The 19109-nt window shown below is 37.5% G+C and overlaps 1 protein-coding gene across 5 annotated transcripts in view; it reads left to right on the forward strand.

Moving 5' to 3' along the window:
- The window catches only part of LOC128743804 (calcitonin gene-related peptide type 1 receptor), a 160456-nt gene that overhangs the window by 66713 nt on the left and 74634 nt on the right, over nucleotides 1-19109 (forward strand). For 4 of the 5 annotated variants that reach the window (XM_053840473.1, XM_053840472.1, XM_053840477.1 and 1 more), the window contains one exon: nucleotides 5125-5827. The exons of the other annotated variant lie outside the window; for it this stretch is intronic. The gene's annotated coding sequence lies outside the window, so the exon portion shown is untranslated. The remainder of the gene's footprint in view (nucleotides 1-5124; nucleotides 5828-19109) is intronic. 5 annotated transcript variants of the gene reach the window in all.

Here is a 19109-nt window from a genome sequence, read left to right on the forward strand (position 1 = left end):
GAAGTCTCGTCAAATTTACACAATAAATACTAGCGTGCGAGTTACTTGCTGTAATTCCTGAACGTATCCAAAAGAAACTGAAGCCGATAACAATCCTTAACGCAACAAATCTTCAAGTGAATTTAAAGATTATCTACCCGGCCAGCACCAACTCGTATATCAAAGTACAAAAATTATCATAAATATCTGTTAATAAAATCGGAATCGTAACTAATGCTTAATAAAGTGCGCCCAAGTTGATTTTTAGTCATATATAATGACAGTAACTGACATACATACGATATTCAGAATAGAATCGTATAGCAGTACGGAGCGAGCCGGGCTTAATCGGATATTATCGTATATAATTACTTATATAGATGTAACTCGTATATTTAATCCTCATCACGTATATCGCCTCCAAAATGTACGAATATGCCAGTTTTGCCGCATCAAATACGATTTATTAGCATGTATATATGTACGAAATGCTGATTTTTAACTTTTTTCTACATATAAAAATGACAGCTGGGTACGTGCAGCAGATTGTAGCTGGTTTTAAGGGGAGGGATAATTCCGTTAATGAATAAAATGAACAAAAGTGGATCTACGTTATTACCTTGCGGTACTCCAAATTTAATCATGGACGAGTGTGATATCTTCTAGGCAAGCTACAAGACCCTATTGCAGGAATACGAGCGTAACATAGTTCCATACTTGCGTAACTACTACTACTTTACCAACGAGAGCCGGGGTGGCTCCTACCGTATCAAGAATACGCTCCTGGGGTACTCGTTGCCAATTCGTTGCGCGTCTCGACACACGAAGGATGACAATCTGGCCGAGCCATCTGACACGTTGGGCCTCTCTATTTCTGGTGCCGGTGGGGTTCTTGAAAAAAAAACGGATTTCAACGCACAGTCATCCGGCATCCTAGCGACGTGACCGGCCCACCGTAGTCTCCCAACTTTCATCTGGTGTACGATGGGAATCTCTCGCAGTAGTGCCCGCAACTCGTAGTTCTTACACCTACGCCACAATCCGCTGTCAGTTTGTACTCCACCAACACCGCAACGTTGTCCGCAACAACTTTCGTTCAAATATGGCAAGTGCACGTGAGTCTTTCGTAAGCAAAGTTGCTGTCTCAAGTCCGTAGAGGACTACCGGTCTGATTAGCGTTTTGAACATCGTCTGCTTTGTGCAGCGGCGTATATTTTTTTATCGAAGCGTCTTGCGGAGGGGAAAAGTAAGCCCGATTTCGGCGGTCGGCGGTGAGCAGAGACCCCAAATATACGAACTCATTAACCAGTTCCAGTTCATCGCCGTCAATAGTCACTGTCCGTGGAAGGCAAACGTTGCTTTCTCTGAAGCCTCTTCCTACTATACATTTGGTTTTCGACGCATTGATTTGTAATCCTATCCTCCTAGCCTCCGTTTTTAGTCTGGAGTAGATTGCCTCTGCCGTCCCAAGGTAATGATGTCGAGGTCGTCTGCGAAGGCTAGGAGTCGGAAGCTACTTGCTGAATATCGTACCTTTCATTTCGATGCCTGCTCGCCGGATCACACCTTCAATAGAGATATTGAATAACATATAGGCCGGTCCATCCCCTTGCTGTAACCCTCTGCTTGATTCGAAAGGACTCGCGCAGCTCTGAAATTCACGAATACGAATTCTCTTGCTCTTGCTAAAGATAAACGACGCAACAAAATCTGGGAAAGCACCTTGAAGGCCGTGTTGATCAGCGTAATGCCGCGTTAATTACAGCAATATAGTCGATCACCCTTCTTGTAGATGGTACAGACTAGTAGTCTGAGACTACACCTTCCATCCGCTCCTCCGGTAGTTTCTCCTCCTCCCAAATCCTTGAAATTATCCAGTGAAGTGCCTTTGCTAGCGGTTCTTGGTCATTTTTGCAGAGTTCTGCCGGGAGTCGTCGGTCCATTCCGGCGGCTCTATAATTTTTCAGCTGACCGATTTTTCGCCGGATCTCTTTGAGATCAGGATCCGACTCGCTGTTGTCGTTTGTAGGCACTCCTATAGGTTAAGTTCCATTGGGTCTCCTTCTGGTATCACGTGGAGGTAGGGATAGGAGTTGCTGGATAAGAGGCTAAGGACCACTATGGGATCTATTTTACGCCTTATCTAACCATTTACCTTTTACAATAACGTAAAATACTGGGTTAAATAGGATATAGTATTAGTGATTTATTCAATAAGATATTATTCTGAATTTGACTCGAGAAATTGTAAGTTGTTTGCGGAAAAATACCATGTAACTCCATTGTATTATAAAAATTTAATTTCTTTAGAAAATTGCTTTTCAAAATCTCCTGGTAAATGACCAACTGGTTAAAACCACATTAAAAATAAAAAAAAATGTTTCAAAATCACATAGGTATCAAGTTTGAAATTTCCACAGGTTTTACTGCGTCAAGTCAATTTTTGCTCCTCGAAATGGAAGCACCGAGCATCAACCTCTTTTCATGGCTGCACAATGCAGAATGAAATAAAATGTGTCTCTTCTAATCAATGAGGATAACTGGTTTTGGAGTGACAAAAGTTTGCTTCTGACACTAGATAGTCCATATACACTAGCGCTCAAAGCAAGTTGTTGTCACTCCAAAACTTTCATTGATTAATGGCTAAGCCATCAAAAACTTGCAAAATTTTATTCGAAACTTTTACTAAAGTCAGCGTTCACTAACCGGCGGTGGTAGTACATGTCAGTTAACGAACCATATTGCCAACTGCCTGGGTTAACCTTCTGTCGGAATTTATTGCTTGTTGATAGTCTTACGTACAATCTAAAACATTGGTCAGGGGTTTTTCGTTCTCGTCATAAGTAATTCATGAAAATTATTCCAATCAAGTAATGTAAAGCCTGAAGCTATTACGAAACCAAACTAGTCAATTATTGGTGGTTGTTGACAAGCCGCTTTTCTGATTGAGAAAACATAACGTAATAAATGGAATGGAAGGATCGAAGGATTTTTAACATTGTAATATAAAGGTGATATAAAATTGACAAATCAGTTTTTTCAACTGGCATATGACCCAGTCGGTGAACCTTAAACTGTTTTTCAATTGCCATTTTACATAGTTTGTGAACAAACGCTTTAGTTTATTTTTAAGAGATTGCTTTGACCATTATGTCAGAAAAAGGACGTCCAGTTGATTCATCCAACGATGCATTAGTTGTTAAAATCCACTCAGTCCCGGGATAGATGCAAACATTCAATGTTTATTTTTGTGCGCTCCATACCAACGTATGACACAAACAAGAAAATTCAAAGCTTTTGACTAAGTCTTTTTGGGTTCTGCCCACAGTGCAACGCGCTGGCTTCCTAGCAACCAGGTATAGGGACAGATTTATTTTCATTGCTCAGTGTCATAACGAAACTTGCTAACCATGTTCGCAAGCGGAGAAGCTTTCCAGATAAGATTCTGTGCGCAATCCGCTTCCCATTATGCAAGATCGGGCCATAGTGCTGGCTGGGTCCTCCCGGTATCAGACTCGGAGCCAATTTTATCGAATAAGCTGAAGGAGAAAATTCCATTAGAGCCAGGGAAAGGATACTCACCACTACTCGCTGGGAAAGTAGGAAAATTGATACAATTGCAACGGCTGGCTGGTGTTCGCATATACGCTTACGTGTTATATCCTTACGTACCGAGTAATGGAGCAAATCGGTGCCATTATCGAACATAGAGATCTCAACCCTCTGCCGGCTATAATACGTTCTGATAAAGGATGTTTTAGTCTTTTTTTTCTAATCATACGCAAGTTTCCTTTGAATTATTGATTGGGAAAATGTACGAAGGAAAATTAGAATGTAGTGTAATTTATTCAAATTATGTATTGAGCCAGTATCAATGATTGCTTGGTATTAGATTGATGAGATAGAGATTTTTACTGTAATCAGATGTACTTTGATTGCGAATAAATTGGATGATTAATAAATTGACTCAAGTGGTTAGTGGTGCTGTTATGTGACTATGTAGTTAAAATTCGAAAACGATGTTTTTATTTAAATTGATTTCAAAGAGGTATGTGCTTCTAGTTATTATAAACGATTTAAGTACGGTCGTATTATTTCTGCTGCAACCCCATTTTAAGCGCCAACTCGGGCAATTTTATTCTGTGAACCCAGCTTCGCTTGTGTCTGACAGCGCGGAAGATTTCATTTTTTCTGATTGATGGACTGTCTGTCAGCATGAGACGCAAATTTTATCGTGCAGAAAAACATAAATCGTATATTAACTTCGCGAAGGTCTCCGGTCGGAGAGAGACTGGGTTCCCAATTATATTGCTGAGTATCCGCAGATGTGCGAACTAAATTCATTGTCCATATCCTCCCTATATAGCAACATTATGCTACGTTTGTGCATAGAATCGATAGATGAGATACATTTATATGGGTATTTGGACAATTTTTATGGATGGTTTGAATATTATTTTGCTCAAAGATGGTAGTTGGCAGACTTATTTCATCAATCATTTTTATTACATATTGGTAAATAAATTTTATAAACTTTCTTTTATGGTAAATTATACCTCCCGCAGAAAATGTTAATGTGGAAATATGACTAATGCTACTGTTGCTTCAGATTGTTTTAGAAAAGACTGTTCATTTTCGATGCAAAAAATAACGTGCCAATCAGTAGAGCAACAAATAGCAGCAATCTGCGATGTTTAATTAGTTCCACGCTTAACGATGCAAGGCACGATGCCAACTAACTTATTCCAGATGTTGAGATCCACACCGATAACCATAAGAAAAATATTCCAGCACTAATGCCAATAAAAATATTTACCCCCGCTGCCAAAAGTGGCGATAAAACAAATGTTTACTCAACGAAACTCATCATTCTCGAGCCGAGACCACAGCCAGCGCGAATAGAATACTTCTACGAGCATGATTCATTGCAATCGGCTTTGCTGAATGATTTAGATATAGCAACTGCGGCACTCTACAGCATCCGATTCTAAGAATAAAAAATACAAATCCCTGTTTGTTCATACCTGCCTGCCCGAGCTAGCGATTGAGCAACCACAGGCCGTAGAAAGCATTTCAATAAATATGCCATGGAACCTCAGTGTGAATCAATTTTCCCTTCTCTTCTCCTTTACCTTTCCTTTCCAGATGTGACAACGCTTGATTGAATCAGTTCGATCCTTTTCACGCCCCGTAATGAACCACGGAACGGATTCGCGCTGATAGATTGCGGCACGTTCTGGACTGCAAGCAAGACCTGCAGTCTGGCCCCCATTCGGCCGACCAAGTGTGCATACGAAAATAACTCTCCATTCATTCGGTCGAGCGTTTCGAACCCCACCGTGAACCGTGACCAACGACAGCCGGCTGTTGTCGTGTGGGAAAAATTGATGTGACACGACCGTGAAATAATGGTACGCTCATCATCTCCACGTCGCGTGGTGCATGTGCGCGAAAAAGCAATGAAGAATAATTGAAATGTTGCATTAAACCTGACGATGAGAAAGGCAACAAACTTGGCTGAAAATTAATTTACCCCAACGAGAGGGAAGACAACAACAGGAGCAGAAAACAGGTTTAATATACTAGTGATTACCACGTTTTCCAGTACAGGGATGATTAGTGAGTACCCACCTGACGGACGGAGTCATAAAAATTATAACGCTCGAAGATCGTAAACTACGTCGATGCATGCGATGCTGTCAGGAAAGTGTGTCTTCTTGCCAGATCTCCACCTACATCCGGCAATAAGTGCGAACGCAGTTGCTGTTTCTCGTCAATAGCCTGCAGTATATTTGCTATTCTTGCGCCAGCCTGCAAATGGATATAAACATTGGACTTTAGTGGATGGGTAAGTAAATAGTGCTGCCATAAACCACACGTCAAGTTAATAATGTTTGCGTGGTGCAACGGTTTCTGTCGCACGTCGCATAAATATTTAGAATAGGCGTTATGCCACACATTTCGTTCCAGCTCTTTGAAAAACGAATTAATTTTTTGGATCAGTATTCTTGTTTACAGACTAAACTTAATTTAAAATTACTTAAATTTAACCAACTGAATGACAAATTAATGTACAACACAATGAATGTAAATATTTATTTAGGAGATATTACTATAACAGTTAACACTGCAACTCGTTTTAGTTGTAGTACAAAGTGAGAAGTGAAAAATAGCTCGTGCACCACAATGTCCAGCTACAAAATAACAATGCACGCCAACTAAGCAAAATACCATGCAAACCAAAACATCTGGTGCTGATGCTGCTAGTGAATGTTTATCCTGTCATTTTAGCAGGGTACCTCGTTTGCTACTGCTACTGCTGTTACTACCCTTACTGTCTTTTCTAACGAACAACCGGGTTATCCGGGAGTGTTTCGACAGCGAGCCTACGACGACGCCGTACCGTTCCTTGTTGGCGTTGCTGATGACGGCAGGATAGCCTTCACTTCACATGCATAATCTCTGGTGAATTATCATTTTTTAATGCCATGTGCTAGCTCTTTGTGGTGGGATTCTATTAATATTAAAGTGTCTCATGGTGTCACTAAGATGAAAGCTCAGTAACTTACCATTGTCGGCCCGCATTCCAGAACTTTTGTTTTCTTCCTGTTTTCAGTTTTTTTTTCGATTCGGCAGATCATTTACTTTCCAAGCAGTAGAAAGTAACATCAGAAAAACAATTGCAGTAGATAACCAAAAATCATGAATATTTGAGTGTAGTTGTTATGTTTCAATTGTATGTCTAGGGGAAGCCTTTGTTTTTTTCTGAAATCCAATTGTGTACAGATCGGTTGCTTTGCCTTGTGAACTGTCCGTCTGTTTAGTTTTTCAGAGATAAGGGATGTTACAAATAAATATTCATCAAAGTCTAAGTACGTTGGCGCTCTGACCTGATAAATATTACTCATTCAACTTATTTCATTTTTTATTTCTCAATTCTTACTATTCATTTATTATATCTCATTTGTTAATTCTCATTTTTTACTTCTCATTATTTTCTACTTTTGATTTCTCATTTCTCATTTCTTATTTCTTATTTCTTATTTCTTATTTCTTATTTCTTATTTCTTATTTCTTATTTCTTATTTCTTATTTCTTATTTCTTATTTCTTATTTCTTATTTCTTATTTCTTATTTCTTATTTCTTATTTCTTATTTCTTATTTCTTATTTCTTATTTCTTATTTCTTATTTCTTATTTCTTATTTCTTATTTCTTATTTCTTATTTCTCATTTCTCATTTCTCATTTCTCATTTCTCATTTCTCATTTCTCATTTCTCATTTCTCATTTCTCATTTCTCATTTCTCATTTCTCATTTCTCATTTCTCATTTCTCATTTCTCATTTCTCATTTCTCATTTCTCATTTCTCATTTCTCATTTCTCATTTCTCATTTCTCATTTCTCATTTCTCATTTCTCATTTCTCATTTCTCATTTCTCATTTCTCATTTCTCATTTCTCATTTCTCATTTCTCATTTCTCATTTCTCATTTCTCATTTCTCATTTCTCATTTCTCATTTCTCATTTCTCATTTCTCATTTCTCATTTCTCATTTCTCATTTCTCATTTCTCATTTCTCATTTCTCATTTCTCATTTCTCATTTCTCATTTCTCATTTCTCATTTCTCATTTCTCATTTCTCATTTCTCATTTCTCATTTCTCATTTCTCATTTCTCATTTCTCATTTCTCATTTCTCATTTCTCATTTCTCATATCTCATTTTTCATTTCTCTAATAATATGTACTTCGCATTTCTTATTTTTCACTTCTCACTTCTTACTTTGCACTACCGCTTTCCACAGAAATGAGAAATAATATGAGAGAAGTTCTTATTTCTCACTTCTTAGTACTTATTTCATACTTCTCCCTCGTGGTTGGTGGTTCGGGGTGGGACAGACACACGTTGCGAGTGTTACCGACGACCTGGGCCCTGTTGCATAATGAATATTTTACTAATAATATTAGTCTTGTAGCTTGTAAGTTGTATATTTCTGTTGCATAACAAATCTACAAGTACAATTCTACAAGTCCAATATTACAAGTAAATTTTATAAATATTATTAGTTAAATTTACACGGCTTTGTTGAATAAACCAAAAACGAGATAAAAATACCTTCTTCGACTAGTATTTTTTCCTACAAGTAAATATTGTTTTGCAATTTGAATTACAAGTTCCGCTAAATTTTGGTTTAGATAATAATTTATGTAAATATTAAATATATCATTTTAGTATTTAAAATGAATCGCACGAGAAAGAGGACGAAACTTTAGCTATCGTAGAGAGGAATATCCGATTGATGTCTGAAGCGAATATCCACCTCGCGTGATTTCTCGCGTGAGTCTGAGCAATGGCGGCTAGTGGGTACACTCTATTGACATCTTTATGTCAAGCTGCAATGAATGACAGCAAAAGCATTCCATCCCAAGTAACGATTCCAAGTTTTATTACATTCGTATAGTGGTTTATATGACCAATGTCATAAAACCGCTAATAAAACTATGAGCTCCACCAGAACTTTCTGATGACCGCTATAAAACTGCTTTCTGACCAAGTGGCCCAGTCCTCAGAATGTTTTCATAACCTCTATAAGAATCAGGTTATAAGCTGTAGGTTTAACTGATAGATCGTTCTGAACGATTTGGTTTATAACGACCTGCATAAAATATCCCATAGAACATTAATTAAATTTTAAGCAATTTCATTGGTTTGCAGCATGTGCGCATTTAATTTTATCGTGCATGTTAAGGGGGCATAGTACTTTTTCAATTAAAAAATATCGAATTTTTTTTATTGATTATTTCGAAAGATTAACATTTTGACCATATGTGTTTCAAGTCATTTCGATGAATTCCAAAAATTGACAAAGTTACAGCTATTTGTACCGCACATGTCTGGAACGATTACACAGCGAATAAAAACTTCAACGTCGTTTTTCTCGAAACCAGGTTTTGAAAGTCGGTACCATAAATATCTCATGAACGGCTGAAGCAATTCTCATGATTCTTTTTTTGTTTCAAAGCTAACAAAATTATCTAATGTTTGACCCATCCTTTTTTCGATATTACAATTTTTGTATTTTTAAGAAATGTTTAAAGTCAATTTTTTCGGCTAAAAACCTTACTTTTATGTTTGAATGTCCGCCATTTTGTTATGCGCTCGAATTTTAAAAAAAGGATGGGTCAAACACGAGATAATTTAATATTCTTTCATGTCGTTTTGGAATTTTTCAATTCGGATAAGCCCCCCAGCGCCAATCCATGATACCGCAAATCATGTTTTTTTCGAATGATCATGTTCAAGGAGCCGTAGGGGAGAGGGGAAGAGGTTCACATATGCAAACAAAACTGTAAATATTAGTATAAAGTGCAATGTTTAGCAAGCAATAAACCCGAATCGATTCGCTTTTCGCGTTATCAAGAAAAAAATAGTTGAAATAAGGCAAAAAATATGGTGTAAAAAGTACTATGACCCCTTAATATGATAGGATAAAATCAACACGCCACTGAAATTTTGCAATTTTCGAAAACTGGTTACTTTAACAAAATAAATATATGCAGCTAGTCAATCTTAATTTCTAGCAAAAATCATTTTAGTTGCTTCCTCTGAGAGGAAAACCGATTGATAATAACATTCGTTCTGCAAAATACTATGCTTTCATGAATTGTTGTTTGCGAGCTAAAACAAAATGCTAGAATATGGCTTCGCATAAAAAAATGATTTTGGTGTTGAACTTTAGTATTCTTCATAATAGCAGCAAAAAACTGTTTGGTCAGGGTGTTACCGTTTTAATAGATCTATAAAATTTACAGATTTATTACGGTTTGACAAGCAACCGCGATAAGATCAATTTTGATTGGTGCGCCATTTTGTATTGCTACGCCACAATTATGGTAAATTTAAAGGAGACGTAATGCAGCCAACATGTTTTAACGTGGTAATATAAGCAACCACAATAAATTTGCTTGATTAACAGTTTTATTATGGCTTTCTAGCTAGCCATAAGTGTGTTTGGACTCGTATCCTCTAGGTATTGCGCAATACCACAAGAAAACCAGAGGTAAAGATTAATACCGAGAGGCGAACCAGACGCAGGCTGAAAACCTCTCAAATATAGAATAAAAAAAAGATTAATACAGCAATAAAACCTATTTTATCAAGTAAAACCAAGTGGCTTTAGAATTGTTACTTGGGATGTCAACGCAGCTCGCGTCAACTTGACATTTTGACCTTTGATTTCTTGTTGTAAAACTATCAAGTGTAATAAGCACAGTTGTCAAAAGTTGTTCATGTTTTAAAAGGTTGCACTCCTGCGCCGCCATTACACACGCGAAAAGGTGGATAGAATCTTGATAAATGACTTGTAATTTGTAATATTAGTGCTAATATTATAAGTCGGAAAAGAGATTATTACGCAACGCAAAATATTGGCAACTTTGAAGCTTGTAACTTGTAACTTGTATTTAATATTATTAGGTTAATTATGCAAGTGCTGTCGGAAACGCACACCTCTGCAAGGAACAGTTTTACCAATTACCACAGACCAAATCTGTCACTTGAGCAGCTGTTTAGCTTGAGATAGGTTCCAAGTTTATATTTTCTCATAGAAATTCAATTTAAAATGTTTCGAGCTCATTTGATTGAGGAGGAGTATAAGGAAAAAATTTTGAACTCTCTGAAAAATAGATGTATTATTGCTTTTAATCTAAAATGGCAAATGTGATTGAAATTTCTCATGGCTTTCGAATAGTCGAAAAAAAAAACAAAAACTAATTTCTCAGAAGTGCAAAGCTTTAGGCTTTAAACCTTCTTTATCGACAGACTTCGCAGTCGACTGTTAGAGTCCAGGACAATTACAACAATCTAGCAAGCACCGCCTAGCCGAGATTCGAACATAAGACGGCTGGTATGTTAGACCAGCATCCTACGCGAAGCTAACTGAGTGGAAACCAGGAAGTAAGACGAGTATAATTCAGTAGTCAGGTATTTTGGGATACATAAACTAACTGCATAGAATTAGACCCAGTTTGAAATCAAATCCTAAGTCCAATTCCAACTTACAATTCCAAGTAAAATTTTAAGTTTAATTTCAGTATTAAACTCGAGTTTGTTTTATAATCCCATTTCAACTCGAATTTCAAGTCTAATTTGAAATCCAATTTTAAGTTGAATTTTAAGTTCAAGTTTTCAATGTTACAAATCGAGCGAGAAGCAAACGATATTCACTTACACGCGAGCAAGTATGAGAAGCATAGCATCCAACGCGTACGCCACTGACGCAAGCGTACGACAATCAACCGCCGGTGCTGTGTGCATACATTCTGCTACCTACACGTAGTGTCTTTCTGCACAGCTCACTCACCAGCAGGGTTGCCACATGCATAGATTATTCTGTGTTTAATAGATATTTGGAAGAAATCGCCTGTACAGAATCTGTATTCATAGAATACAGATTTTCGCTAATTACACAGATTAAACAGATTTTTGAGCTTTTACATGAAAGTGAAAGAGACGGAAATAGTCAGCAAAATGAGTCTCCGTCTCTTTCACTCTCATTGTTTTGCATTGGACAGATTTTTGCACAGATATTTTTCCTCGCTGTACAGATGAACAGATTTTTCCAACAAAAAACACAGAATTATATGTGGCATCCCTGTTCACGAGGCCCGCAACCTGCGAGCAGTCAACATCCCATGAGGCACACTAGGCTGTATGGATACAAATTTTCCATTGCTTTTTCTTATCTTCTTCATCTTACACACATGCGGTGGAGATTGCATGACCAGCTGCTTCGGTTACAATAACGAATGAGAGCGACGACCGTGATTGACGGCTAAATACACACTCGCAAAAACTCGTCACAGGGCATGAAAAAATCGAAGCGAGAGTCCAAAGGAGATGCTCATGCCGACGTGTTTGTTAAAATATGAACGCGTGTGTGTGAAAATTAGACCACACGAATGTATTCTAAATTACACCAAAATAAAATCAGTTTTCATGCCAATGTAAATTCCAATTCCATATATCAATTTGGCATATATCAATTAATTGATTAATTGATATATGCCATGTCTTTGGTAGTTTGGTGGTTGGTGTATTTGATCTATTTTAGAGAGCGAAATAAGGCGCTATAACCTTGGCCAACAGCAGCCGGGCTTTTGGAGTAAATGCCATAAGTTCATCCCCGAGGGTCCGGAGTATCACTTTACCATTATTAGCATAGATACTCCCAACGAAAACAAAGTTAAAATTACTCAGAGACGGCTGGTACGAGACGTCCCCGTTTCTTCATCCCCTATTGATTTAGAAATGCATCTATGTATGAATAACTTATTCACACAAGATTCAATTCGTATAATCGTCTTTGCGGCAATATTTCACAGTTGGCCTGGCCGATTAAACATTTGCGATATATTTTTGATATTTTGCAAATGTTAATACTGACAAGAAAATAATTTGATGTATTTCTATGATTAGAAATAATTAAAATTATTTCCAGGAATCCTTTATTGTGGCTGTGATGATATTAATAAGAATAATAAGAACAATGTAAATTCCAATTCCATATCCAATTTCAAATAAAATTTCAAGTTTAATTTTCAGTCCCATTTTGAATCCAATTTCATGTCTAATTTCAAATCCTATTTCATATCTACTTTTATGTTAATTTCCAATCCAATCCATCCAATTTCAGTTAAAATTGAAGGGTGTCCCACATCAAATTGCATCACGGGAAAACACTGTATAAAATTACCTAGTTGATCGATCCTTTTCAAGCTTTGAGACAACAAAATATAATCCATTAGCCTAAGCTTTAGGCATATTTACTTCATTCAACTTCAATACCATAACTATATAATCGCACCTTACGCTTAACTCTACTTATAAGGTTCTGTACAACAACTGGCTACAGCTATTTCTGTACGGAAACCCACTTTTTCTTCATGTCTTCCTCAGATTTGACCTCCTTGGGATGTTTCCGTAGTGCCTGCTTCATAATAGCCCAGTATTTTTCGATGGGCCTTAGATCCGGATCCGGTGCGTTGGGGGCGTTCATGTCCTTGGGTACGAAGGTGGCCCCGCTGGCTTCGTACCACTCCAGGACATCCTTTGAATAGTGGCACGAAGCTAGATCTAGCCAGAAGATCGTAGGGCCCTCGTGTTGCTTCAACAAAGGAAACAGACGCTTCTGTAGACAATGCTTGATGAAGACCTGCCCGTTTGTACTCCCGAAAGTCTCGAACGGCGCACTCTGTTTGCCACATGAGCAGATCGCTTGCCAAATCATGTATTTCTTGGCATACTTTGAAGGTTTCTGCTTCCTTACTTCCTCCGGAACATCAAACTTATGCTGGGCGTTGGAGAACAGTAGCTCCAAAAGCTGCCAGAAGTCCGCCTTGATAGATCAATTCTTCACAGTCACCCTAATAGTGAAAAAGGACTGGGCTTGAATTATAAATAAATACAGGATAAATTTTAATATACATAATAGAAACTGTGGTAAACGCATTTATTTCGACTATAACATTTAATGCCTTTTTGGATAAGTTTTAAAACATGGACACGTAACACACATGATACGGACCATAATCTCCTCGCTAACAGCGATGTGAGTTAAAACTATCGTCATTAAGTGTGAAAACGACCTTCAGGTATATGTTCCAAGAGGGCTAAACTATCAACTAAAATACGACAGCTGTAAGTGATGAAACGGCTGTATTTGTGAATGGTTAGAAATCTGTCACACCAGATCGGGTTGATTAAATTCACCGAGAATTTCTAATGACTTGCGTGTTTCCATTATAAGCAGATGCAAGCTCCAATACATATAGTCGAATCTGCATAACGTCACAACCAAATCGTTTATAGCGAGGTGAATACGTGGCTTCAATAAACATCTTCTTGTTTTCGATGATGACTTTATCCGAAGTCGGCATAGCCATCAGAACGCCACCGTATGTTAATGTTATTATTCGGATTACGGCCGTTACGGAAGGCAGCTTATGTGTCACCAATTAATTGAATGTGAATTGAAACGACCAGCAAGCCAGGCAAGACCGCTCGCTACCAGGACGTAAACATCTTAGTTATAGTCCAATACGGTCAAGTAAACATCGTCGAGTTTAATATAAAACCATCTTATTTAGGTTCTGGCAATAGATTCGGAGCTACACAACAAGGTCATTCTCATCAGTTCTAAGATCGGTGTTTTGTTTTAAAATAGAGATCAGTCTCAGGAGTTTTCCTGTGGCAATGGCAATAAACGAATCTTTGTGAATCATTGAAAGTGTCGACACATCACTGCCGGAAAATGGGTAGAATAATTTAAATACGAATAATGAGTATGGATAATTTATTAGTATTATCTTTTTTGCGTCGGCAACAATGTCATCAAAACTAGGAGAAAAGTTTTGTCTGTTCGATATTTCTTCTCCCTATAGATCATAGTTTCACTTTCGATAACAGACCAGTTCGGGGTGTCTAGATAAAACGCGTATGCTATTGTAACTACAATTGAATCAATTTACAGTAATTTAGGCGCAAGTTCGATTAAATCGATTGCAGTTTTGTAGTACCGTGATCGAAAATGCAATTATTGTGGTTACACAGTTATTTATCATAATGACAAGCAAAATGGGTTCAAAATGAAATAAAATAGAATTTGAATTAAAATCTCATAACATTCAATTGAGCTGAACTGATAGAACTAGTATGAAAATGGAAAAAGCTGAAACGGAAATAAAATTAAAGTACCGTTTGGATCGAAACAATGCAATGCCGAGTGAAACAGAATTAGGTCAAAATTACAAAAAAGCCTGACATATGTACCGATATGGTTGTGCAAAATTTTCCAATTAAGAAATCAAAATATCAGCTTTTCATGGATCTAAACGTACTACATTTAGCATGCAATAGTAATTTCTTCTGCTATCGTCTTTTTATCGGCCTAACCATAATATATCATACATTCATGTAGTATGTAATTAATTATCGCATAATACCTCTTTTCAATCTGAATGCGACCATAAATTGTGGTGCTTCACGTTAGCACCGATAGGCAGGAAAGCCTGACGATAATTTGAGGGAAAACGGGATAAATGCTATGAACTTTTCTTTCAATTTTAAAAGCCGAAAGCTAACAGGCAGGTTCTTTGGCTATGTCGCCACTTGCCCTGGGCCTGAGTTTTCTTTTGACTGATTTTTTTCACGCTGTGCTCGACTTTTTTTTATCAATGCCCAAGCACGCCAATGCAAATTTTAATTGCAGGTGAACAACTTCATTTTCACTGCTCGATGGGGGTTTTGCTGGGTAGTAAATCTGGAACAATTGAAAGGATAATTAGAAAATTTAAGTGGGGGATTTCTACCCCTTTAATTAATTTTGCTTAAATTCAATATAACAAATTGAGAAATAATGTTTTGTGCGCTTTCCATAAGAGTAGGTGGAGCAGCCTTGACTATTACGGTTTAGTTGTCTCTTCCTTCTATTTCGATCAAGACGCCTGATTTATTACAGTTTTATTAAACTTTAAAATTATTAACTTTCAGACAAATATAACCACTATTGTCAATGCTACAGCCATGTTATACAAAACAACTCTATCGCTTGTTGTGAAAAAGATTCCGTCAAATTTTTTTTGTTAGTGACTATAATACTTTAACAGCTTAGGTCATTCGTGACTTCTGCGGGGTTGGGATTTGAACCCGGATCCTCGGTATGAGAGGACTACACCGGGACTGACCCCTCAAATGTTGTTTAAATTTTCAGTAACGAATTTTTCGAAAAATTCTGCTAAGAGAATCCACTTTTTCACACTAGCGTGCCCATATAAAAACAAAAGGTGGGGTACCCGCCGTCTGTTCCATTTTTCCTCTTTAAGATGCCCCGTTTTTCTTCCTGTCAGTCACGTTTAATCTGATTTTGACTCCCTTTTTCCCCTCGCTCTCCAGTTTTCCTTTTTTGACTTCCATTTTTTCGTCTTTTCTCTTACGTTTTATATTTTGTGGTCAGTTGTTATTTTCTTCTTTTTCTGACGGGAGATAAAAAAGTAAAAGCAGAGTGTGCAGGGAAAACATGGAGCCAAGATCAGAATTAACGGAATGAATCCCGATTAACTCATTTTCTGTAACGGTTTTCTTTTTTCTCTCTCGCTATTTTTCTTTTTTTACTGTTGGTTTCTTGTTTTTCTATTTTTTCCGTTTTCTCACCTTTTCCGTCACTTAACTTGCCTCGTTTACCCTCCTTTTCTCTCTCGTTTTTCATTTTTTTCTGCCCGTCGTTTCCACTTTCTCTTCTTTTTCTGTGCCATTTTTTGCCCTTTTCAGTTCGTTTTCCGTTCTTTTCTTCATTTTAGTTGCGATTTTTGCTCCTATTTTGTTATGTTTTTCACCAATTCTGTCTACTGTGTCCTTTATATCATTTTTTCTCGCGTTTTCCTCAGTTTCTTTATCGTTTTGCATTGCTTTCTCTTCCGTTCTCTATTTTTTCTAGACCAAACCACGTGTTTTTTGTCTTGATCTTGAAATGCGGTCAAACATATTTTGAAACGGTGGTTCTATAATTGATGAAGGGACGGTAGGGGAAATAAATGAAAAATTTTTTGAAATGGAGGGGAATGAGTGGAAAGGTGAGGGGGGGAGATTATTGGTAGCTACGCTTAACAAGCTGTCGTTGTGAGTCCTACCTTTTGTCCAATGCTGGAACCTTGTTTTCTGTTCAATCTTTTTTCTGTTTCGTTTTCTTCTTTTCTTTTTTCTCATTCACAGCTCTTTTTTTTACTGTTGGTTTCTTGTTTTTCTATTTCTCTTTCCCGTTTTCTCGCCTTTGCGTTCCACTTTTTCACCTTTTGTCTATTGCGTCTTTTTTATCATTTTCTGCGCGTTTTTCTCGTTTTTTTCGTTTTTACTTCCCTTCTCTTCCGTTTTGCTTCTTTTTCCGTCTGTGTTTTTCTGTGTCTTTTTCTTTATTTCGTCCCGTTTTCCTCCTATTTTGTCATTAAATTTCTATTGTTTTTTTTTTCACACCAATTTTTCTTGTGTTTATCTCTCGCGTTTTTCCTCGTTTGCTATTCTTTTTGTTCAGTTTTTGTAACGTGTTCTTTGAAATTAAACTTTAATTAGGATTAGAAGCTCAATAGGAAAATTCATTTATAACTGGAACTACTTTTGCGCATCTAATTTACTTATCAACAAAATTATCAATTTACAAAAATAGTTGCAAATTAAATTTAAAACTGCGCACTTCTGAGTAACAGCAATTAATTTGTTTTATATTAAATTTTAAAAGGGAGATGGGGCACGTGCCCCAGTGTGCCTCAACCAGTGCGTAAAGCGCTGAAAATGTTGTTTCTTTGTGATTGAGAACGCTTGCTCTCTTGCTGTCAGGTAACTAAAATTAAAACACACATCAAAATCTACTTAACTTAAATTGAAGTACAACAATGCTATCCCCTCCAGGACCTCTAAATTATCAGATGATTGCAAATGCTGATCACATCGAACATCCCCACAAAACAAACCGTCGGAACTGTGCATGTCTAATACTTAATAAAATAAATATAAAAGAAATACTGATTCGATTTGGAAATTCATTGCTCTCAACAACGCCAACCATCTCGAATCGTAATTTATTCAACAGCTTTCCTTCTTTTATTTCGTATTCAATCCACCCTCATACATTGCGTCATATTACATATCCGACGACGCCTCCACGAATTGACATTCGCCCGGTGCAAATTTTTTCTCGTCCCTCGGCATCAATCAATGCCGCCGAGGGTTCTCGCCAATTCTCAAGAGTCTATTTATTTATTTTCGTCTAACGGGTGACAACTAAAATTTTGGAATTTTTTTCTCAAGCTGTCAAAAAAAGACGAAGATACATTAAGAAAATCTGGCTTACCGAAATTAAAGAAACATTATCCATTGTTGAAAAAAAAAATAGTGTACATTTGAAAACGGTCCGTAATCGGCTGTTCGGCGAAGCTTTCGTTTGACGTCGAAACAGGAGCGTTGTACGGCCGGCAAGTCAACTTTGCGAATGCATCTCTTGATTCTACCAATCAACTGTCTGCAATTCGTGGCTCTTCAGTTATTTTTGTACACCAAGGAACTCAAAATCCCGAAGAAATCTTCGATTGGGCGCACTGAGACAGATTTTTCGGGTCGTGGTTTTTGGATAAAAATGGGATCGAATGGGTATTCAGGAATGATTGTGTTTTTTGGCGTAATGCGATGATGCTGTATCCGGCCAAAAGACGTGTCGTTCATCTGCATGATGTTTTTGTAGAAACGAGAGCAAAATTTTCTTCAAACAGTCGTCTGGTGCATCTTAATTGATAGCCAAACCAGAGGGCTTGTTGTTGAAGAAACGAGAAAGGGAACGATGTCCTTCTGCGTCCATAGTTTTGGCTGGTCTTCCACTACCTTGCTTACGAACAGTTGTTGGGCATCTTAGGATATGGTAAACAGTCGAAGCCGCAACATATTTGCTTTTTAAATGTTGTGTCGTATACTTTTTGCCGAGATTTCTGTTGCAGTTCGTTGAAGTGTATAACGCGCTCCCGAAATGCTTCTTGTTTCGACGCCATTTTAGCAAAACTGGGCAAGCATAACCAAAACAAAAAAAATTAACAAAAAGAGCAGAGAGAGAGCTAACACATACATACTCTCATTTCTCTCTGAGCTCGTTTGTTGTTGAGCATAAGGGCCGCGAAAAAATTCCAAAATTTTAGTTGTCACCCGTTAGCAGTCATGTACCATCACTTTCGCATCATCGATGTCTGACTTCGCTGCACGGATGCGGATGGGAACAGAAACACGGAAAAGAATTTATTTTCACACTTCATATCACTTCATCCAATTTTAGTCGGCAAAAAAGTGAGCAGTTCTGGTATTGCAAACTTTCTGCGCAGCAGCCTTGCTTCGGTCTAACTGCAACAACACCACACGGACAGCCACGCCATCGCATCGCGTGGAAAGCGTTCGATTCCGGTTCCCGTTTCCAGCTTGTTCGCTTTTACCGTTGTTGCTCGAGCAATCGAGCTGTCGCAATGGGAAACTTTCACCGGATGCGGCTTTTCCGAGGAAGTTTGTTTACCACGGAAATGTTATACAATGTTTATTCTTTAGA

The sequence above is a fragment of the Sabethes cyaneus genome, chromosome 3, assembly GCF_943734655.1.
Source record: "Sabethes cyaneus chromosome 3, idSabCyanKW18_F2, whole genome shotgun sequence".
Classification (NCBI taxonomy): domain Eukaryota; kingdom Metazoa; phylum Arthropoda; class Insecta; order Diptera; family Culicidae; genus Sabethes; species Sabethes cyaneus.